The sequence below is a fragment of the Ipomoea nil genome, unplaced genomic scaffold (assembly GCF_001879475.1).
Source record: "Ipomoea nil cultivar Tokyo-kokei standard unplaced genomic scaffold, Asagao_1.1 scaffold1317, whole genome shotgun sequence".
Lineage (NCBI taxonomy): Eukaryota > Viridiplantae > Streptophyta > Magnoliopsida > Solanales > Convolvulaceae > Ipomoea > Ipomoea nil.
Genome location: NW_017617745.1, coordinates 4,199,239 through 4,223,619, shown reverse-complemented (window position 1 = coordinate 4,223,619; position 24,381 = coordinate 4,199,239). Strand labels below are relative to the sequence as shown.

At 35.1% G+C, this 24,381-nt stretch overlaps 11 non-coding genes across 11 annotated transcripts; all 11 read left to right on the top strand.

Annotated features, from left to right (window-relative positions):
* Positions 1-148: 148 nt before the first annotated feature.
* TRNAA-CGC lies at positions 149-220 on the top strand. Its single transcript has one exon. It is a non-coding gene; the product is annotated as a tRNA-Ala (tRNA).
* Positions 221-904: 684 nt separating this feature from the next.
* On the top strand, positions 905-977 carry TRNAA-UGC. The gene has a single exon. It is a non-coding gene; the product is annotated as a tRNA-Ala (tRNA).
* Positions 978-2,186: 1,209 nt separating this feature from the next.
* On the top strand, positions 2,187-2,259 carry TRNAA-UGC. Its single transcript has one exon. It is a non-coding gene; the product is annotated as a tRNA-Ala (tRNA).
* Positions 2,260-3,642: 1,383 nt separating this feature from the next.
* On the top strand, positions 3,643-3,715 carry TRNAA-UGC. Its single transcript has one exon. It is a non-coding gene; the product is annotated as a tRNA-Ala (tRNA).
* A 1,971-nt stretch (positions 3,716-5,686) lies between these two features.
* TRNAA-CGC lies at positions 5,687-5,759 on the top strand. Its single transcript has one exon. It is a non-coding gene; the product is annotated as a tRNA-Ala (tRNA).
* Positions 5,760-19,794: 14,035 nt separating this feature from the next.
* On the top strand, positions 19,795-19,867 carry TRNAA-UGC. Its single transcript has one exon. It is a non-coding gene; the product is annotated as a tRNA-Ala (tRNA).
* A 516-nt stretch (positions 19,868-20,383) lies between these two features.
* TRNAA-CGC lies at positions 20,384-20,456 on the top strand. Its single transcript has one exon. It is a non-coding gene; the product is annotated as a tRNA-Ala (tRNA).
* A 765-nt stretch (positions 20,457-21,221) lies between these two features.
* TRNAA-UGC lies at positions 21,222-21,294 on the top strand. Its single transcript has one exon. It is a non-coding gene; the product is annotated as a tRNA-Ala (tRNA).
* A 520-nt stretch (positions 21,295-21,814) lies between these two features.
* Positions 21,815-21,887, top strand: TRNAA-CGC. The gene has a single exon. It is a non-coding gene; the product is annotated as a tRNA-Ala (tRNA).
* A 651-nt stretch (positions 21,888-22,538) lies between these two features.
* Positions 22,539-22,611, top strand: TRNAA-UGC. The gene has a single exon. It is a non-coding gene; the product is annotated as a tRNA-Ala (tRNA).
* Positions 22,612-23,821: 1,210 nt separating this feature from the next.
* Positions 23,822-23,894, top strand: TRNAA-UGC. The gene has a single exon. It is a non-coding gene; the product is annotated as a tRNA-Ala (tRNA).
* The last annotated feature ends 487 nt before the right edge of the window (positions 23,895-24,381 follow it).

The window sequence follows — 24,381 nt, the reverse complement described above, 5'->3', positions numbered from 1 at the left end:
TATAACTAGCCTAATCCAGTTTAAATAATAACCAGACAGATGGCATGCTAATTTTTGTTTTGACACCACCTAGAGAAATTGAGAGAGAACATAGTCTTTCAAAATGGATCATTTTTTAATATTAGTGCCTCCATTACTTTATTATTGATGGGGTGTAGCTCATTTGTAGAGCGCTCGCTTCGCATGCGAGAGGTACGGGGTTCAATTCCCCGCACCTCCATTTTCTGTCTTAACCATACAACTATACACTTATATATGCGTCAATACACTCCAAAATCAATCAATCTATTTATTTTTAGATGGTCCAACTTGCTTAAATTATCGCTAGAGCAATGGTCCAACTTGCATAAATTATCGCAAGAGCAATGGTCCAACTTGCATAAATTATCGCAAGAGCAATGGTCCAACTTGCTTAATTTATTTTATGAAATTCTAACTTATATTTACACCTAAGCTTTTAAATATGCTGACGCTTGCTTACGTTATTATTAATTAGGTGGTGAAACTAATATGGTTAGAGTGCTTACTTTGCATGCGAGGTGCATGGGTTAAATTTCTTGTATTTCCATTTCATCAACACAAGAAGTAAGATGTGAAGTCTCTATAAATATAAATTAAAATTTATACATTTTCAAATATTATTACTGCTCGTTCACTTTTTAAATAACAAAATTTTTCCCCACCTTATTATTAACGGAGGTGTAGCTCATATGGTAGAGCGCTCACCTTGCATTATAGAGCTACATGTTTTAATTCCCTGCACTCCCAACCTGTAACCCTTAAAGTACGATGTGATTTGGGTAGTGTTGGCCCCACCCATATACTTAGATGGATAACAAATTTATAAATTATAGTAAGTTATACCTTTTGAATATATTTAGTTCCACTTGAATTTATTTTTCACGGGGGTGTAGCTCATATGGTAGAGCGCTCGCTTTGCATGCGAGAGGCACGGGGTTCGATTCCCCGCACCTCCATTTCAATTGGGTATTGTTTTCCTAATCAATATATTTAAATGGTCTTCTAATTTATTCAACTTTATTGTTACTTTTATATTACTATACTTCAATTGACAAATATAATAATTTTGAATTACATAAGATGAAGAAACAATTTACTATTTTTCTTAGAGAATGTTGGAAGTGTCGTGCCAATATTTTATTGTTTGGTCTAATTTAACCAACCCTAATCAATCTTTTAATTGATCATTGATAAATGCAATAATTCATAACTAAAGAAATTTAATATAAAAAACTTTATTGTTTTTAAATCTTTTGGGTTTGGACCAGGTCGGACAAATACATTTATTGTCTGAGCTAACCCTATTAGACCAATAATGTAATTATATAACTAGCCTAATCCAGTTTAAATAATAACCAGACAGATGGCATGCTAATTTGTGTTTTGACACCACTTAGAGAAATTGAGAGAGAACATAGTCTTTCAAAATGGATCATTTTTAATATTAGTGCTCCATTACTTTATTATTGATGGGGGTGTAGCTCATTTGGTAGACGCTCGCTTCGCATGCGAGAGGAATGTCTTAACCAGACACCTATACATTTATATATGGTCAATACACTCCAAAATCAATCAATCTATTTATTTTTTAGATGGTCCAACTTGCTTAAATTATCGCTAGAGCAATGGTCCAACTTGCATAAATTATCGCAAGAGCAATGGTCCAACTTGCTTAATTTATTTTATGAAATTCTAACTTATATTTACACCTAAGCTTTTAAATATGCTTGACGCTTGCTTACGTTATTATTAATTAGGTGGTGAAACTAATATGGTAGAGTGCTTACTTTGCGTGCGAGGTGCATGGGTTAAATTTCTTGTATTTCCATTTCATCAACATAAGAAGTAAGATGTGAAGTCTCTATAAATATAAATTAAAATTTATACATTTTCAAATATTATTACTGCTCGTTCACTTTTTAAATAACATAATTTTTTCCCACCTTATTATTAACGGAGGTGTAGCTCATATGGTAGAGCGCTCACCTTGCATTATAGGAGCCACATGTTTTAATTCCCTGCACTCCCAACCTGTAACCCTTAAAGTACGATGTGATTTGGGTAGTGTTGGCCCCACCCATATACTTAGATGGATAACAAATTTATAAATTATAGTAAGTTATACCTTTTCAATATATTTAGTTCCCCTTGAATTTATTTTTCACGGGGGTGTAGCTCATATGGTAGAGCGCTCGCTTTGCATGCGAGAGGCACGGGGTTCGATTCCTCGCACCTCCATTTCAATTGGGTAGTGTTTCCCTAATCAATATATTAAAATGGTCTTCTAATTTATTCACAACTTTATTGTTACTTTTATATTACTATACTTCAATTGACAAATATAATAATTTTGAATTACATAAGATGAAGAAAAAATTTACTATTTTTCTTAGAGAATGTTGGAAGTGTCGTGCCAATATTTTATTGTTTGGTTTAATTTAACCAACCCTAATCAATCTTTTAATCGATCATTGATAAATGCAATAATTCATAACTAAAGAAATTTCACATAAAAAACTTTATTGTTTTTAAATCTATTGGGTATGGACCAGGTCGGACAAATACATTTATTGTCCGAGCTAACCCTATTAGACCAATAATGTAATTATATAACTAGCCTAATCCAGTTTAAATAATAACCAGACAGATGGCATGCTAATTTGTGTTTTGACACCACTTAGAGAAATTCAGAGAGAACATAGTCTTTCAAAATGGATCATTTTTAATATTAGTGCTCCATTACTTTATTATTGATGGGGGTGTAGCTCATTTGGTAGACGCTCGCTTCGCATGCGAGAGGAATGTCTTAACCAGACACCTATAGATTTATATATGGTCAATACACTCCAAAATCAATCAATCTATTTATTTTTTAGATGGTCCAACTTGCTTAAATTATCGCTAGAGCAATGGTCCAACTTGCATAAATTATCGCAAGAGCAATGGTCCAACTTGCATAATTTATTTTAAGAAATTCTAACTTATATTTACACCTGAGCTTTTAAATATGCTTGACGCTTGCTTACGTTATTATTAATTAGGTGGTGAAACTAATATGGTAGAGTGCTTACTTTGCATGCGAGGTGCATGGGTTAAATTTCTTGTATTTCCATTTCATCAACACAAGAAGTAAGATGTGAAGTCTCTATAAATATAAATGAAAATTTATACCAGGACTATGTGGTCCAATGGTACCCGGGTTGGACTTCCATTTGGAAGGTTGTGAGTTCAAATCTTAGTGGAGGCATTATTAGCTCTTTGTGTTTCAATAGGTTGAGAAAGTATATGAACAGATACTACAATGTAATAGAGCTAGTAGCATTCAAAAAAATTAAAATTTATACATTTTCAAATATTATTACTGCTCGTTCACTTTTTAAATAACATAATTTTTCCCCACCTTATTATTAACGGAGGTGTAGCTCATATGGTAGAGCGCTCACCTTGCATTTTTGAGCCACATGTTTTAATTCCCTGCACTCCCAACCTGTAACCCTTAAAGTACGATGTGATTTGGGTAGTGTTGGCCTCACCCATATACTTAGATGGATAACAAATTTATAAATTATAGTAAGTTATAGCTTTTGAATATATTTAGTTCCCCTTGAATTTATTTTTCACGGGGGTGTAGCTCATATGGTAGAGCGCTCGCTTTGCATGCGAGAGGCACGTGGTTCGATTCCCCGCACCTCCATTTCAATTGGGTAGTGTTTTCCTAATCAATATATTTAAATGGTCTTCTAATTTATTCAACTTTATTGTTACTTTTATATTACTATACTTCAATTGACAAATATAATAATTTTGAATTACATAAGATGAAGAAAAAATTTACTATTTTTCTTAGAGAATGTTGGAAGTGTCGTGCCAATATTTTATTGTTTGGTCTAATTTAACCAACCCTAATCAATCTTTTAATCGATCATTGATAAATGCAATAATTCATAACTAAAGAAATTTAATATAAAAAACTTTATTGTTTTTAAATCTTTTGGGTTTGGACCAGGTCGGACAAATACATTTATTGTCCGAGCTAACCCTATTAGACCAATAATGTAATTATATAACTAGCCTAATCCAGTTTAAATAATAACCAGACAGATGGCATGCTAATTTGTGTTTTGACACCACTTAGAGAAATTGAGAGAGAACATAGTCTTTCAAAATGGATCATTTTTAATATTAGTGCTCTATTACTTTATTATTGATGGGGGTGTAGCTCATTTGGTAGACGCTCGCTTCGCATGCGAGAGGAATGTCTTAACCAGACACCTATACATTTATATATGGTCAATACACTCCAAAATCAATCAATCTATTTATTTTTTAGATGGTCCAACTTGCTTAAATTATCGCTAGAGCAATGGTCCAACTTGCATAAATTATCGCAAGAGCAATGGTCCAACTTGCTTAATTTATTTTAAGAATTTCTTACTTATATTTACACCTAAGCTTTTAAATATGCTTGACGCTTGCTTACGTTATTATTAATTAGGTGGTGAAACTAATATGGTAGAGTGCTTACTTTGCATGCGAGGTGCATGGGTTAAATTTCTTGTATTTCCATTTCATCAACACAAGAAGTAAGATGTGAAGTCTCTATAAATATAAATTAAAATTTATACCAGGACTATGTGGTCCAATGGTACCCGGGTTGGACTTCCATTTGGAATGTTGTGAGTTCAAATCTTAGTGGAGGCATTATTAGCTCTTTGTGTTTCAATAGGTTGAGAAAGTATATGAACAGATACTACAATGTAATAGCGCTAGTAGCATTAAAAAAAAATTAAAATTTATACATTTTCAAGTATTATTACTGCTCGTTCACTTTTTAAATAACATAATTTTTCCCCACCTTATTATTAACGGAGGTGTAGCTCATATGGTAGAGCGCTCACCTTGCATTTTTGAGCCACATGTTTTAATTCCCTGCACTCCCAACCTGTAACCCTTAAAGTACGATGTGATTTGGGTAGTGTTGGCCTCACCCATATACTTAGATGTTTAACAAATTTATAAATTATAGTAAGTTATAGCTTTTGAATATATTTAGTTCCCCTTGAATTTATTTTTCATGGGGGTGTAGCTCATATGGTAGAGCGCTCGCTTTGCATGTGAGAGGCACGGGGTTCGATTCCTTGCACCTCCATTTCAATTGGGTTGTGTTTTCCTAATCAATATATTTAAATGGTCTTCTAATTTATTCAACTTTATTGTTACTTTTATATTACTATACTTCAATAGACAAATATAATAATTTTGAATTACATAAGATGAAGAAAAAATTTACTATTTTTCTTAGAGAATGTTGGAAGTGTCGTGCCAATATTTTATTGTTTGGTCTAATTTAACCAACCCTAATCAATCTTTTAATCGATCATTGATAAATGCAATAATTCATAACTAAAGAAATTTCACATAAAAAACTTTATTGTTTTTAAATCTTTTGGGTATGGACCAGGTCGGACAAATACATTTATTGTCCGAGCTAACCCTATTAGACCAATAATGTAATTATATAACTAGCATAATCCAGTTTAAATAATAACCAGACAGATGGCATGCTAATTTGTGTTTTGACACCACTTAGAGAAATTGAGAGAGAACATAGTCTTTCAAAATGGATCATTTTTTAATATTAGTGATCCATTACTTTATTATTGATGGGGGTGTAGCTCATTTGGTAGAGCGCTCGCTTCGCATGCGAGAGGCACGGGGTTCTATTCCCCGCACCTCCATTTTCTGTCTTAACTAGACACCTATACATTTATATACGGTCAATAAACTCCAAAATCAATCAATCTATTTATTTTTTAGATGGTCTAACTTGCTTAAATTATCGCTAGAGCAATGTGTTGGTCCCGATAGGGTGGTGAAAGTCTAGAGGGGGGGGGGGGGGGTGAATAGACTTTCAAGCTTTTTCAGATTAAATAACTCTTTGGTAACTTCAACTCTAAATAGAGCTAGTTTGTACTGCACAGCGGAATAATAGTAAAGAGTTATGCCCAACTGGTAAATTAAGTGTGCAGGTATAAGTAAGTTAGGTACAAATGATATGTAAAGTGACAGAGATATCTTGAATATATAGAGGAGATGGTTCACTCAATATATAATGACAATATTCAAGATTGTGAATAAATATCGTATCACGTCGAAAGTGTGACGAATGTTACATGCAACACGTCAAACTTGCTTAGAATAAATCACTATTTAAGCTTGAGAAGTTTGAGTCACATGCATACGTGAGAACACACTAAACCCGGATGATTAAGATTAACTGTGAATAGTAAACGGGTTAGTCGGATGAGATAGATAGATAAAGCAAATAAAGTAAGTGTGGTATGTAAATGAGAGAGGCAATTTATAGTGGTTCGGAAGTGGCGTAATCTTCCTAGTCCACTTTTCTCCTTTCGCGTCTAGGAGAAATTCACTATTTTCCACACACAGTTACAATAGTGAACAAGTGCTACACAGGCACTTCCTCCGGATGTCTTGCACACAGCTACACCCTACTCCGAGTGTCTCGTACACAGCTACACTCAACTCCGAGTATTTCGCACACAGCTATACTCAACGCCAACTAAGTGTCTTGCACACAGCTACACTTAGCAACTACGAGTGTTTTGCACACAGCTACACTCACTAGAGTATTTTGCACACAGCTATACTCTTTCTACAGTTTACAAATACAAGGATTTGTATTTCTCTCTCCAACTAGATTTTGAGACTATTAAGACTAAGTCTCTTTGAATATTTGAGCACTAGCACTTTTGAATTTTGCACTTGTATTCTATCTCGTTTTTCTCTGTTCTTCTCACGCTCTTTGTCTTCAAGTCTTCATGGCTTTTTATACTCAATCAAATATATCCGTTAGAGTGGGATAATTTGATATTTGAATTTTGAATCTTCATAGCCTGATATTGTTGACAGTAGATCTTCAATTTTGATTTGATTTGTCAACTTGCCTGACAAAGTAATTATTTCTAGCACAACTTTGATTTTCTAGTTGTTTCTAAAAATATTACTTTAATTGTCAATTTGAATATCCAACGAATCTTTGAAATAAATTCATCTGATAGAATTTATTTCTAGGATAAGTTTTTATATTCATGCCTTCATAAATATTTTTCCGTTCTGATCAAATGTCTTTCAGGCAATTTTGGAGTCTTGTGGCATGTGGGTGGACTTGGAGTAAATTCCTTCGAATTTATCCAATTTCTGATCATCTTGCTCTTTTGCCACATTGTGCTCCTTTGACTTGAACATCGTGCTCCTTGACTTTGAACATTTTGCTTCTTTCGATATATTGTGCTCTTCTGACAGCATTGTGCTTCTTAGACAACATTGTGCTCCTTAGCAGCTTTGTGCTTCTTAGCAGAATTGGTCACATTGTGCTCCTTTGGTGAGCATCGTGCTCCTTCGGACACATTGTGCTCTTTTGAACACATCGTGCTCCTTCGGACACATTGTGCTCTTTTGAACACATCGTGCTCCTTTAGCACACATTATGCTCTTTTGAGCACACATCGAGCTCCTTCAAAAATCTGCCTTAAAAATATAGGTCCTTGGGGGGAATCGATCTCAGGTGTGATCATTTAGAGTAAGGACCTCTACCATTTCGCCATTAGGCTCAATTGGTCATTCTTTGCAACGCCATTGCTTTATGCTTCTTTCACGGATGAATACTCGTAGGACCAAAATTAATTTCTCAAATTAATTTTGTTCTTCCTATGGTAGATTCCTTCTGATTTCAATATTCTGATTTATGATGCTTGTACTAGAGACTTAAGAACAAAGGGGATCTAAAGATACATTTGGCTCATCAAAACTTACAAAAATATTCCTATCAATTTTCTCCTTTTTTGATGACGCCAAAACCTATACTCAGTCATTTGGCTTGTCTTTTAAAACAATTATTTTTCAAAAGATTTTATTTTCATTGACATAGCCAAGATGAGTTTAACAAATGATTTTGACTCTAGGAAAGGTATTTTTAGCCACTATATTCCTATTTCGCATTTTTGGAATTTTAATGATAATGAATTTTTGCATTTTTCCAATTTATGCGATTTGATACATTCTAAGCTAAAAATATATCCTTTCAAGACAAATAAAAAATTAAGAAACAACTTAATAGCATCATAAACAGATAATTCAAATCATTTCAAATTGTTTCATGGGTTCATGTACCCGTGGACCACAAAAATTGTACCAATCATACAAATCATCTAATCACTTTGTTTCTCTTTTCCTTGAGCACATTGTTAATATGGTTCTGAACATCAATGAAATTGTCACTAATGGCAAAGTTGTTGCATACCCGCCCAACTGAATAGTAGTTGAAAGCTTCAGTGATGTTGCTCCCGGGCAGTATACCTTCCTCATACCATATGATGCACTCTTCTAGACTTTTTCCATCTTGTAGCTCGGCATCATTGACTTTGATGTAGTCCCTTAGAACCATAATCATCAAGGCTCTAGCATAGCTTTGAATTCTTCTGAAATTTTCACTTGAAACCCACATGTTTTGATCACTAGGACCACTTTTCTTCATTCCTTTTGGTAGATCATTCAAAGTCACTAACTTTGGCATTTCAACTCTACCATCTCTCGGTGTGGATTCCAAATAAAGAGCTGCACGGTTGTACCAATTTATTTGCTCAATGTTTCCCCCTGCACACACAATATCACGAAAAGAACGGTTAGTGGTATTTGCACTGCTTGATCCTCCTGGACTGCCAGCTTCACCACCACCGAACCAATACTCCAATCCTCCTTTTCTTGGTGCATTTCTTCCAGCAGATCTGCCTCCTCCACCTCTACTACTGCTTGTGCCAACATTTCTGCTAGCCATGGCAGTCATCATCATCTCAATCATGCTCTCCAAATGACTGAATCTCTCTTCCCCCTTTTTGGCGTAATCAAGAAGTGTATGAACCGATTCACGAAGAGATGAGATGGATTCGGAAATATTCTCATAAGAACCCCGAAGACAGCCCACTTTGGTGTTAACTGAGATGAGATCCATGTGGACATCACTAATCTGCTTTTCATGTTGATGAACAACATTAAGAATACTTTGGCTTTGGTTCACGGCAATTGCTTCATTTGCCTTTCCAGAATTCTTGAGGATTTGTGAAAGTTGGATATAGAACTCATTGAGTTGCCCTTTGACATTGTGATTCAAACTTCCAACTTGTCTTTCAAGTGCTTGGTGGGTATCAATCAAATGTTGTTGACTTCTCCGATTTTCATCAAAAGATGCTTCGAATTTTCCACCTTGAATATTGACAACTTGATCCACATGAGTGTAGATCCCTTGAAACATGTTCTCCATTCGGTCAACAAGGCTTAAGACAACTTTCTCCAGATTTTCTAATTTCTCATTTGTAGGTGTGCCATCAAGTACTTGCTCTTCTCGGGATGAGGGAAAACACCTTGCTCTTTCTTGAGCAAAATCGGCTTCAAGCATGTGAGATTGAGCTTGATTTTCCACTATATTTCCTTCCCTTTCCGGAGTAAGTAACACGTGAGTGTCACCATGTGCACTTTCTGCATTAATAGATTGAATTTCCTCCGTATGTTGACTAGCTTGCATGGCATTTTGGTCTTGACTTATTTCAGTGAGATTTAACACACTCACATCACATAAGCCACTATCCATTAAGTGTACACCATACGTGACATTTTCTTCAACATCCCTTGTCACAAATTCGGCCATATCAACTAAGAAATTTTCTTCAATAGGCAAATCACCTTGAACAGTGCAGTCAACAGTACCTTCGGCCAATTTGGCTTTCAATTTGTTCACAAATGCTCCATTTACCGTAGACAACAAGGTTGCATGGCAAACATCAAAATTGCCAATCCAATTTAGTGAAAACAATTCTTCTTCATGCATACTTGGTCCCTTATTCATCAACTCATCATAAGGACCAAGTCTCCATTTTCTCCAACTTAGGACTCTACGGTATTCATTCACTAATACACAGTCTAATCCTTCAACTTGATGAATCTCCTCATTCAACATTGTTTCCAATTCAGCAATTTGGGAAAAAGGATTTAAGAGACTTTGGCTTGCATTTGGGTTAAGACATGTGGTAGGATTTTGGCTTGTGGTAGGGTTAAGGCTTGAGGTAGGGTTATGGCTTGTGTTTGGATTTTGGCTTGATGTAGGGTTTTCATGGGATTGAGAGGGTAGACCAAGAATTTCTGCAACTGGTCTTTTTCTCGCTGGGATACCTCTCGGCTTCCTCTTTCTTTTGGAATTTAGATCACTAATCACTTCATGATCTTTAAACAAGATTCTATTACTCCCAAAAGGCTTCTTTGACCTCATAGTCAACCCTTTTCCTTTGATAATCTCACCAATGAGCAAACCGAACCCTAATATACGGTTGAACTTCCCATTCCTTATTTTTGCACCTTTCACAAAGTGTGCAATTCGGCTCAAGACAAGCTTACTCCAATCACCCCTAATAACATTCATGATAGCATGTACATAACCAATTCTTACGGGTGAAATATCTTCCATGCTATTTAATTTGCACAACACACATTTGTAGAGAATTTTAACAAGCATTCCATACTCCAACTTCAACTCAGATTTTTGACCGGAAAGATTTGGTTCGAGAGAGGCATTCTCATTCCGAATTTCTGTCCAAATTTCCGTATGATCATATAGGTGAACATCTAAGTCCAACAGTGGTTGTTCTGGACTAGATATGGGCAGTCCAAAGGTTGTGTGTAACACGTGTTCATCAATGGTGATGAGAGTTCCATTCACGGTGGACTCAATGGTCCATCCAACAACCTTGGCATTCATATAAAACTCTGCTACATCTTCATCATAAAATCCAGAATATGAGTAAGAACATAACCTCATTAGATTGCTTTGTTGAAGTGCATTGATGATTCTTTGTGCAAGAGGAGAGTTCTCGGCTTCTTTGAGGAATCCTTGAGGGTCAAAACTTCCTCCGGCCTTGATTCCCACTGCTAGCTTTGCAAGGTTGAGTTGTGTGGTGTGTCCTTCATTCGGTTGTGAGCTTGTATCTCCAATGGTGGCCATGATGCGATTGATATTTTTAGGAGATTTGAGGGATTGAGAGTTTTTGGAAGAAGAGGTTTGTATTTCGGCTATGGAAGATGAAAAGCTTTTGAAAATTTGAGTGTAATGGTGGCTTCTCCAACTGATTGGGTAGAAAGGAGGTGTCTTTACACAAATATCCTCACAATTAAATGTTGACTTTTAATAAGTGAGGGGTATTTTTGATATTACAATAGCTTCCAACCTTTGACCTAACTGATAGTTAGTTTAGGTTATATATTCTCCATCCAATTTGTCTGCTGATGTGGCGCCAAAAATTTAGATACTCGGACTGATTTTACCTGAAATAAAATTCAAAGAGCACTAAATCTGTTCGAAAATAATATGTATGTATCTACACGTTTTTATGGAAGAGAGAGAAATCTATTCTTTCTAGACTATTTATTGTGCACAACTACCATAAAAAGGTGTTCTCATTTAAGACATTCTATCATCACACCATCTTATCACTCTTAAATGGTAAGATTTGGCATATCTAGATGATTTCTACTTGTACAAATGTATATAGATATACGGTTAGAAGGATATATAAGCACTATGTGCTTTAACACAATTTAATAGATATAGGTGGACATTAAAAAGATGTGACAATTTTTTGCATGTGTGACACATAGGCACGAAAATTTAAATCAGATAAAGTATCGAAATATCAGATGGAAAATTGAGCTTATAAATAGAATAGAGTTTAGAAACTTAGCTCAATTCAATCATGCCCATTTCGTGTCTCAATTTCGAAAATCTTGATTCACACAGAGGCTTTGTGAGAATATCAGCTAATTGATTCTCGGTCGGGATATAGTCGATTGATAATTCCTTCTTTTCAACATGATCCCGGATAAAATGATGTCTCACATCAATGTGTTTTGTTCTTGAATGCAACACGGGATTATGTGTTATGGCAATAGCACTTGTATTGTCACACAATATATTGACATTTTCACAATTCACGCCATAATCTTTCAGCTGTTGTTTCATCCAAAGAATTTGCGCACAACAACTTCCAGCAGCTATATATTCAGCTTCGGCTGTACTTGTAGCTATGGAGTTTTGTTTTTTGCTGAACCATGAAACCAACCTTCCCCCTAAGAACTGGCACGTTCCTGAGGTACTTTTGCGATCGATTTTACATCCTGCAAAATCTGCATCTGAGAAACCAGTTAGAGTAAAGTTACCTTCTTTGGGATACCATAATCCCACATTGACTGTTCCTTTTAAGTATCGGATGATTTTCTTGGTAGCAAGAAGATGACTCTCTTTTGGCTTTGACTGGAACCTAGCACATACTCCCACTGAGTAAGATATATCTGGTCGACTTGCAGTGAGGTATAGTAATGATCCAATCATTCCTCGATATTTTGTTTCGTCAACATCCTTGCCTTCATCATCTTTATCTAATCGTAAAGATGTGCTCATCGGGATCTTGATTGAGGACTTTCCATCTTGACCGAATTTCCTTATCAGATCTTTTGTGTACTTGGCCTGATTGATGAATATTCCTTCGCTGAGTTGCTTTACTTGTAGTCCAAGAAAGTAATTCAATTCTCCCATCATGCTCATCTCAAACTTATTCTGCATGAGCTTAGAAAATTTCTCACAAAGAATTTTATTAGTACTTCCAAAGATAATATCATCAACATAAATTTGTACTAATAAAATGTAATCATTTTCTTGAATTCTAAATAAGGTTTTATCAACAAGGCCTTTTGTGAAACCATAGTTAATTAGGAACGTTGATAAGGTGTCATACCAAGCTCTCGGTGCTTGTTTTAACCCATATAACGCCTTCTTTAATCTGTAGACCTTATTAATATCACCTTTTACCTCGAAACCGGGAGGTTGCTCAACGTAGACTTCCTCTTCAAGTAATCCGTTTAAAAATGTACTTTTCACGTCCATTTGATAGACAGTGAAATTCTTGTATGCGGCATAAGCTAGAAATATTCTGATGGCTTCTAGTCTTGCAACGGGTGCAAATGTTTCATCGAAATCTATGCCTTCTTCTTGTGAATATCCTTTTGCCACTAAACGTGCTTTATTTCGAATGACGATTCCATCCTCATTAGCTTTATTCCGAAAGACCCATTTTGTTCCAATTACATTGTAATTTTCAAGTCTTGGAACTAATTCCCATACGTCATTTCTCTTAAACTGTTCAAGCTCTTCTTGCATTGCATTGATCCAATCTGGATCACTTAGTGCTTCTTCAATGCTTATGGGCTCCACCTGAGAAAGAAAACAAGAGAATAAAGAATTTATACTTGAGGACCTTGTTTTTACTCCTTCTCGTGGATCTCCAATCACTAGCTCTGGAGGGTGATTTTTGAGCCATCTCAAGTCAGGTTGTAGATTATGTGAGCTTTCCACGTTTCCCTGTTCAGTAGGTAAATTGGAGGTAGACACATTTTGCTCATCAGATTGATCTCCAATTTGTGTATTGACTTGAGAGTTTTGATTTTCCACGTGTGCATCTTCATTGGCTTCCACGTGTTCTTCACTATTGCAATCAATGTCCAATTGCTCCATACCCTGTACAATTTGATCTTTAAAAGATATGTCAGCATCATTAAATGATTTTTCAACTTGACAAATCTCCTGATCATTTTTGTTGCTTTGGGTTTCCTTCATATGAGCTTCATCAAATGTGACATGAATTGATTCTTCTACCACCATTGATTTCTTGTTCAATACTCTAAATGCTTTACTGGTAGATGAATATCCCAAAAATATTCCTTCATCTCCACGCTCATCAAAAGTCTTTAGATATGTTTTACCATTATTAAGAATAAAACATTTGATACCAAAAGTATGGAAATAGTTGAGTTTAGGTTTTCTCCCTTTCCATAATTCGTACGGAGTCTTATTGTAAGACTTATGTATCAAGCTCCGATTTTGTGTGTAGCAAGCGGTGTTGATTGCTTCAGCCCAATATCTTTTAGGTAGCTCGGCTGACGTAATCATCACTCGTGCGGCTTCCTTTAGCGTTCTATTTCTTCTTTCGGCTATACCGTTTTGTTGAGGTGTACGTGCGGCAGATAGTTGATGTAGAATTCCTTGGGAATTGCAGTAGGCTTCAATCACTTGATTCACGAACTCAGTTCCACGATCCGTTCGAATTTTTGCAATTTTCAAGTCTTTCTCATTTTGTAGTAGCTTCAGTAGCTCTGGCAACTTTTGCTCCACTTCATTTTTCTTTTTGAGAAATATTGTCCATGTGTACCTGGAAAAGTCATCAACAACAACTAGTGTATATTTCTTACCACTTAGACTTGCTGGGTCTACTGGACCAAATAGATCCATGTGTAGTAGACTTAGCGGTCTTGTTGTAGATTCTTGAGCTTTGGATTTGAAAGATGTCTTGACTTGCTTTCCTCTTTGGCAAGCATCACATATTTGATCTTTCTTGTAGACAATGTCGGGTAGACCTTCAACTAATTTGTTTCTTGCTAGCTTGTTGATAGTTTTGAAGTTTAGATGATTCAACTTCTTGTGCCATTCCCAACTTGTTGCGTGTGAGTTGTTTGCTAGTAGACACACTGATTCTTTTGTTGTGTTCCAATCCACAACGTACATATTTTTCTTTCTTATTCATTCGAGAACAACTTCTCCTGTGGAATTATTTTTCACTTGGCACTTCTCTTTGAAGAACTCTACTAGATATCCTTTGTCACAAAATTGACTTGTACTCAACAAGTTGAATTTTAGACCTTCAACAAAGGATACATCTTCGATTTTCAAACCATTTCGAAATATTGTACCGATTCCTTTTGTTATGCCGTATCGTTCATTTCCACCGAATACGACTTTTGGTCCTTCGATATTTTTAAGATTCACAAGACTTGATTTATTTCCAGTCATGTGTCTAGAACATCCACTATCGAAGTACCAAACTTCCTGCAAATGAATTAAACATTTTTAGGTACCCAACTTGACTTGGGTCCTTGGGTGTTAGTCATTTTTGGTACCCAAATCCACCTTGTACTCACTGATCTAAGTTTAGGTGATTGGTAACCATTAAACACATTATAATCATATTTAATTTTTGAAAACATTTTTTGTGCCGGTTTTTGAAAATTGACTCGATTTCTTGGCACTTGGGAAGAAGATTGTTTGAGCCTATGAAAGACATTAAATCTGGACTTAGTCCATGGTTTAATATTTCCAAACCAATCTTGTTTAGAGGGATAGAATCTTCCTGCCCCAATCCTCGGAGTTCTTCCCATTCTCCTATGAGGACTTTGTGCACTCGACTCATTGGTATGTTTCCATGTTGGAACAAACTTTTGCATTTTATTTGACTGCATTGGCGAATTAAATTGTCTTTGAGGCTTCGGCCTAGCAGTAACATTTTTGGCATTAGTTTGGTAACCAATTCCTTGTCTCATTGTGCTTTCTTGACCTTTTACAAATTTTACTACTTGGACTTTATTATTTAAAGTAGTAGTAGAATTGGTCAATTTCTCGGAGGCTTGAGAACACGATGGATCATAACCAAGTCCGGTTTTATCACTTGAGGGTTTTTGCATATTTACCATTTTGTCCATTATTTTGGATGAATGCGTAAATGTTGCTATAACCTCTCTGAGGTTGTGTTCTCTCACTTCCCTTGATTTACACTCTTCTTGAAGACAAATAATTTTATCTTTCAAGTCTTTCACTTCAAGCAGAGCATTTTGCAAATTTTCATTTAATTGATCCTTTTCAAGAATCAGATGATTATTGCGCTCTTTGAGTTGAGAGTGAGTGTCCATTACGGTTTGACGTTCTTCCATTAAGTGAAAGAGGGACTCTCTAGAAAATGAAGAATTAACAGAGTCATAAGATTTAGATGTTACCTCATTTTCTTCATGTCCATTAGCCATAAGACACATGTCCTCGTGTGGTGTATTGTTGGAGATGCTCATGCAAAACATTGCATTGTCATCCTTTGAGGTGTCACTTTCATCACTTGAAGATTCTTCTGACTCACTTATTTCAAGTGGGTCACTGATGAGTGCTTTTCTTCTTTCTTTTAATCTTTTATCTTTGGGCTTGAATTCTTCCTGTTGAGGGTTAGTAACATTTGTATACTGACTTTTACTTACCTTGGGATATGGACAACTTGCTGCAAAGTGTCCCGGTTTTCTACAGTTGTAACACAAATTTGAATCTTCCTCAATAATTTCTTTCTTCGAATTCTTCGTTGTATTCCATGATTTCCCTTGTGGATTTTTCTTGTAGTTGCTTCTCTTCATGAATTTCCTGAATTTCTTGACAAAGAGAGCAAATTGATCATTAGGCAATAATTCAACATTTTGTACTGACCTTGAGGTTGATGGTTGCTCGGCTATAAGCGTGTTGTTCTTTTCTTCATGATCTTCCTCTAATCTTGATTTCATCTCAAATTCATAAGCTTTTAGATCACTAAAGAGCTTATCGGTTGATAGGGTTTTTAGATCCCTATGATCTCTCATGGCTGTGACCTTCATGTCCCATGTAGATGGTAGACCACGTAGAATTTTGAGTGAGATTTCTTTTTGATTAATATCTTTTTCAAGATCATTAATCTCTCCTAAGATTTTGGCAAATCTTGTTTCCATGTCGGTAATATTCTCGTCGGTTAGCATTTTGAAATCCTCGAATTTCTTTAATGCTATAGTGAGTTTATTATCCTTTTCTTGTTCGTCTCCTTCACCAATTTGAATGAGCGTTTCCCATACTTCCTTCGCAGATTGACACTTTCGAACTTTTGGAAATATCGTGTCATCGATAGATTTAAACAAAATATCCTTGGCAATATTGTCCAAGTTATTTCTTGTTCTATCTTCACGAGACCATTCCACTTTCGGTTTTGGAATGTATTGTGGAGTGTCACTTGTTTGTACGGATGAAGTGTTGACTTGCAAAATCTCAATAGGACCACTTGTAACCACTTCCCACATTTCATCATGTAATGCGGATAAATGTACCTGCATACGAATTTTCCAATCATCAAATTTCTCTAGGGAAAATAATAAATTTTGGGCAAGAGCATTATCTCTTTTCATCATCTTGATTTTTCGAGATCTGTCTAGCAGTCAAAATTGACTCAAATAGACAACTGCTCTGATACCAATTGTTGGTCCCGATAGGGTGGTGAAAGTCTAGAGGGGGGGGGGGTGAATAGACTTTCAAGCTTTTTCAGATTAAATAACTCTTTGGTAACTTCAACTCTAAATAGAGCAAGTTTGTACTGCACAACGGAATAATAGTAAAGAGTTATGCCCAACTGGTAAATTAAGTGTGCAGGTATAAGTAAGTTAGGTACAAATGATATGTAAAGTGACAGAGATATCTTGAATATATAGAGGAGATGGTTCACTCAATATATAATGACAATATTCAAGATTGTGAATAAATATCGTATCACGTCGAAAGTGTGACGAATGTTACATGCAACACGTCAAACTTGCTTAGAATAAATCACTATTTAAGCTTGAGAAGTTTGAGTTACATGCATACGTGAGAACACACTAAACCCGGATGATTAAGATTAACTGTGAATAGTAAACGGGTTAGTCGGATGAGATAGATAGATATAGCAAATAAAGTAAGTGCGGTATGTAAATGAGAGAGGCAATTTATAGTGGTTCGGAAGTGGCGTAATCTTCCTAGTCCACTTTTCTCCTTTCACGTCTTGGAGAAATTCACTATTTTCCACACACAGTTACAATAGTGAACAAGTGCTACACAGGCACTTCCTCCGGATGTCTTGCACACAGCTACACCCAACTCCGAGTGTCTCGCACACAGCTACACTCAACTCCGAGTATTTCGCACACAGCTATACTCAACGCCAACTAAGTGTCTTGCACACAGCTACACTTAGCAACTACGAGTGTTTTGCACACAGCTACACTCACTAGAGTATTTTGCACACAGCTATACTCTTTCTACAGTTTACAAATACAAGGATTTGTATTTTTCCCTCCAACTAGATTTTGAGACTATTCAGACTAAGTCTCTTTGAATATTTGAGCACTAGCACTTTTGAATTTTGCACTTGTATTCTATCTCGTTTTTCTCTGTTCTTCTCACGCTCTTTGTCTTCAAGTCTTCATGGCTTTTTATACTCAATCAAATATATCCGTTAGAGTGGGATAATTTGATATTTGAATTTTGAATCTTCATAGCCTGATATTGTTGACAGTAGATCTTCAATTTTGATTTGATTTGTCAACTTGCCTGACAAAGTAATTATTTCTAGCACAACTTTGATTTTCTAGTTGTTTCTAAAAATATTACTTTAATTGTCAATTTGAATATCCAACGAATCTTTGAAATAAATTCATCTGATAGAATTTATTTCTAGGATAAGTTTTTATATTCATGCCTTCATAAATATTTTTCCGTTCTGATCAAATGTCTTTCAGGCAATTTTGGAGTCTTGTGGCATGTGGGTGGACTTGGAGTAAATTCCTTCGAATTTATCCAATTTCTGATCATCTTGCTCTTTTGCCACATTGTGCTCCTTTGACTTAAACAGCATGCTCCTTGACTTTGAACATTTTGCTTCTTTCGATACATTGTGCTCTTCTGACAGCATTGTGCTTCTTAGACAACATTGTGCTCCTTAGCAGCTTTGTGCTTCTTAGCAGAATTGGTCACATTGTGCTCCTTTGGTGAGCATCGTGCTCCTTCGGACACATTGTGCTCTTTTGATAAGCATCGTGCTCCTTCGGACACATTGTGCTCTTTTGAACACATCGTGCTCCTTTAGCACACATTGTGCTCTTTTGAGCACATCGTGCTCCTTTAGCACACATTGTGCTCTTTTGAGCACACATCGAGCTCCATCAAAAATCTGCCTTAAAAATATAGGTCCTTAGGGGGGAATCGATCTAAGGTGTGATCATTTAGAGTAAGGACCTCTACCATTTCGCCGTTAGGCTCAATTGGTCATTCTTTGCAACGCCATTGCTTTATGCTTCTTTCACGGATGAATACTCGTAGGACCAAAATTAATTTCTCAAATTAATTTTGTTCTTCCTATGGTAGATTCCTTCTGATTTCAATATTCTGATTTATGATGCTTGTACTAGAGACTTAAGAACAAAGGGGATCTAAAGATACATTTGGCTCATCAAAACTTACAAAAATATTCCTATCACAATGGTCCAACTTGCATAAATTATCGCAAGAGCAATGGTCCAACTTGCTTAATTTATTTTATGAAATCCTAACTTATATTTACTCCTAAGCTTTTAAATATGCTTGACGCTTGCTTACGTTATTATTAATTTGGTGGTGAAACTAATATGGTAGAGTGCTTACTTTGCATGCGAGGTGCATGGGTTAAATTTCTTGTATTTCCATTTCATCAACACAAGAAGTAAGATGTGAAGTCTCTATAAATATAAATTAAAATTTATACATTTTCAAATATTATTACTGCTCGTTCACTTTTTAAATAACATAATTTTCCCCCACCTTATTATTAACGGAGGTGTAGCTCATATGGTAGAGCGCTCACCTTGCATTATAGAGCCACATGTTTTAATTCCCTGCACTCCCAACCTGTAACCCTTAAAGTACGATGTGATTTGGGTAGTGTTGGCCCCACCCATATACTTAGATGGATAACAAATTTATAAATTATAGTAAGTTATACCTTTTGAATATATTTAGTTCCCCTTGAATTTATTTTTCACGGGGGTGTAGCTCATATGGTAGAGCGCTCGCTTTGCATGTGAGAGGCACGGGGTTCGATTCCCCGCACCTCCATTTCAATTGGGTAGTGTTTTCCTAATCAATATATTTAAATGGTCTTCTAATTTATTCAACTTTATTGTTACTTTTATATTACTATACTTCAATTGACAAATATAATAATTTTGAATTACATAAGATGAAGAAAAAATTTACTATTTTTCTTAGAGAATGTTGGAAGTGTCGTGCCAATGTTTTATTGTTTGGTTTAATTTAACCAACCCTAATCAATCTTTTAATCGATCATTGATAAATGCAATAATTCATAACTAAAGAAATTTAATATAAAAAACTTTATTGTTTTTAAATCTTTTGGGTATGGACCAGGTCGGACAAATACATTTATTGTCCGAGCTAACCCTATTAGACCAATAATGTAATTATATAACTAGCCTAATCCAGTTTAAATAATAACCAGACAGATGGCATGCTAATTTGTGTTTTGACACCACTTAGAGAAATTGAGAGAGAACATAGTCTTTCAAAATAGATCATTTTTTAATTATAGTGCTCCATTACTTTATTATTGATAGGGGTGTAGCTCATTTGGTAGAGCGCTCGCTTCGCATGCGAGAGGCACGGGGTTCAATTCCCCGCACCTCCATTTTCTGTCTTAACCAGACACCTATACATTTATATATGGTCAATACACTCCAAAATCAATCAATCTATTTATTTTTTAGATGGTCCAACTTGAATAAATTATCGCTAGAGCAATGGTCCAACTTGCATAAATTATCGCAAGAGCAATGGTCCAACTTGCTTAATTTAAATCAATCAATCTATTTATTTTTTAGATGGTCCAACTTGCTTAAATTATCGCTAGAGCAATGGTCCAACTTGCATAAATTATCGCAAGAGCAATGGTCCAACTTGCTTAATTTATTTTATGAAATTCTAACTTATATTTACACCTAAGCTTTTAAATATGCTTGACGCTTGCTTACGTTATTATTAATTAGGTGGTGAAACTAATATGGTAGAGTGCTTACTTTGCATGCGAGGTGCATGGGTTAAATTTCTTGTATTTCCATTTCATCAACACAAGAAGTAAGATGTGAAGTCACTATAAATATAAATTAAAATTTATACGCTTTCAAATATTATTACTGCTCGTTCACTTTTTAAATAACATAATCTTTCCCCACCTTATTATTAACGGAGGTGTAGCTCATATGGTAGAGCGCTCACCTTGCATTATAGAGCCACATGTTTTAATTCCCTGCACTCCCAACCTGTAACCCTTAAAGTACGATGTGATTTGGGTAGTGTAGGCCCCACCCATATACTTAGATGGATAACAAATTTATAAATTATAGTAAGTTATACCTTTTCAATATATTTAGTTCCCCTTGAATTTATTTTTCACGGGGGTGTAGCTCATATGGTAGAGCGCTCGCTTTGCATGCGAGAGGCACGGGGTTCGATTCCCCGCACCTCCATTTCAATTGGGTAGTGTTTTCCTAATCAATATATTTAAATGGTCTTCTAATTTATTCAAAATACTTTATTGTTACTTTTATATTACTATACTTCAATTGACAAATATAATAATTTTGAATTACACAAGATGAAGAAAAAATTTACTATTTTTCTTAGAGAATGTTGGAAGTGTCGTGCCAATATTTTATTGTTTGGTTTAATTTAACCAACCCTAATCTATCTTTTAATCGATCATTGATAAATGCAATAATTCATAACTAAAGAAATTTAATATAAAACACTTTATTATTTTTAAATCTTTTGGGTATGGACCAGGTCGGACAAATACATTTATTGTCCGAGCTAACCCTAGTAGACCAATAATGTAATTATATAACTTGCCTAATCCAGTTAAAATAATAACCAGACAGATGGCATGCTAATTTGTGTTTTGACACCACTTAGAGAAATTGAGAGAGAACATAGTCTTTCAAAATGGATCATTTTTTAATTTTAGTGCTCCATTACTTTATTATTGATGGGGGTGTAGCTCATTTGGTAGAGCGCTCGCTTCGCATGCGAGAGGCACGGGGTTCAATTCCCCGCACCTCTATTTTCTGTCTTAACCAGACACCTATACATTTATATATGGTCAATACACTCCAAAATCAATTAATCTATTTATTTTTTAGATGGTCCAACTTGCTTAAATTATCGCTAGAGCAATGGTCCAACTTGCATAAATTATCGCAAGAGCAATGGTCCAACTTGCTTAATTTATTTAATGAAATTCTAACTTATATTTACACCTAAGCTTTTAAATATGCTTGACGCTTGCTTACGTTATTATTAATTAGGTGCTGAAACTAATATGGTAGAGTGCTTACTTTGCATTCGAGGTGCATCGGTTAAATTTCTTGTATTTCCATTTCTTCAACACAAGAAGTAAAATGTGACGTCTCTATAAATATAAATTAAAATTTATACATTTTCAAATATTATTACTGCTCGTTCACTTTTTAAATAACATAATTTTTCCCCACCTTACTATTAACGGAGGTGTAGCTCATATGGTAGAGCGCTCACCTTGCATTATAGAGCCACATGATTTAATTCCCTGCACTCCCAACCTGTAACCCTTAAAGTACGATGTGATTTGGGTAGTGTTGGCCCCACCCATATACTTAGATGGATAACAAATTTATAAATTATAGTAAGTTATACCTTTTGAATATATTTAGTTCCCCTTGAATTTATTTTTCACGGGGGTGTAGCTCATATGGTAGAGCGCTCGCTTTGCATGCGAGAGGCACGGGGTTCGATTCCCCGCACCTCCATTTCAATTGGGTAGTGTTTTCCTAATCAATATATTTAAATGGTCTTCTAATTTATTCAACTTTATTGTTACTTTTGTATTACTATACTTCAATTGACAAATATAATAATTTTGAATTACATAAGATGAAGAAAAAATTTACTATTTTTCTTAGACAATGTTGGAAGTGTCGTGCCAATATTTTATTGTTTGGTCTAATTTAACCAACCGTAATCAATCTTTTAATCGATCATTGATAAATGCAATAATTCATAACTAAAGAAATTTAATATAAAAAACTTTATTGTTTTTAAATCTTTTGGGTATGGACTAGGTCGGACAAATACATTTATTGTCTGAGCTAACCCTATTCGACCAATAATGTAATTATATAACTAGCCTAATCAAGTTTAAATAATAACCAGACAGATGGCATGCTAATTTGTGTTTCGACACCACTTAGAGAAATTGAGAGAGAACATAGTCTTTCAAAATGTATCATTTTTTAATATTAGTTCTCCATTACTTTATTATTGATGGGGGTGTAGCTCATTTGGTAGAGCGCTCGCTTCGCATGCGAGAGGCATGTCTTAACCAGACACCTATACATTTATATATGGTCAATACACTCCAAAATCAATCAATCTATTTATTTTTTAGATGGTCCAACTTGCTTAAATTATCGCTAGAGCAATGGTCCAACTTGCATAAATTATCGCAAGAGCAATGGTCCAACTTGCTTAATTTATTTTAAGAAATTCTAACTTATATTTACACCTGAGCTTTTAAATATGCTTGACGCTTGCTTACGTTATTATTAATTAGGTGCTGAAACTAATATGGTAGAGTGCTTACTTTGCATGCGAGGTGCATGGGTTAAATTTCATGTATTTCCATTTCATCAACACAAGAAGTAAGATGTGAAGTCTCTATAAATATAAATTAAAATTTATACATTTTCAAATATTATTACTGCTCGTTCACTTTTTAAATAACATAATTTTTCCCCACCTTATTATTAACGGAGGTGTAACTCATATGGTAGAGCGCTCACCTTGCATTATAGAGCCACATGTTTTAATTCCCTGCACTCTCAACCTGTAACCCTTAAAGTACGATGTGATTTGGGTAGTGTTGGCCCCACCCATATACTTAGATGGATAACAAATTTATAAATTATAGTAAGTTATACCTTTTCAATATATTTAGTTCCCCTTGAATTTATTTTTCACGGGGGTGTAGCTCATATGGTAGAGCGCTCGCTTTGCATGCGAGAGGCACGGGGTTCGATTCCCCGCACCTCCATTTGAATTGTGTAGTGTTTTCCTAATCAATATATTTAAATGGTCTTCTAATTTATTCAACTTTATTGTTACTTTTATATTACTATACTTCAATTGACAAATATAATTATTTTGAATTACATAAGATGAAGAAAAAATTTACTATTTTTCTTAGAGAATGTTGGAAGTGTCGTGTCAATATTTTATTGTTTGGTTTAATTTAACTAACCCTAATCAATATTTTAATCGATCATTGATAAATGCAATAATTCATATCGAAAGAAATTTAATATAAAAAACTTTATTGTTTTTAAATCTTTTGGGTATGGACCAGGTCGGACAAATACATTTATTGTCCGAGCTAACCATATTAGACCAATAATGTAATTATATAACTAGCCTAATCCAGTTTAAATAATAACCAGATAGATGGCATGCTAATTTGTGTGTTGACACCACTTAGAGAAATTGAGAGAGAACATAGTCTTTCAAAATGGATCATTTTTTAA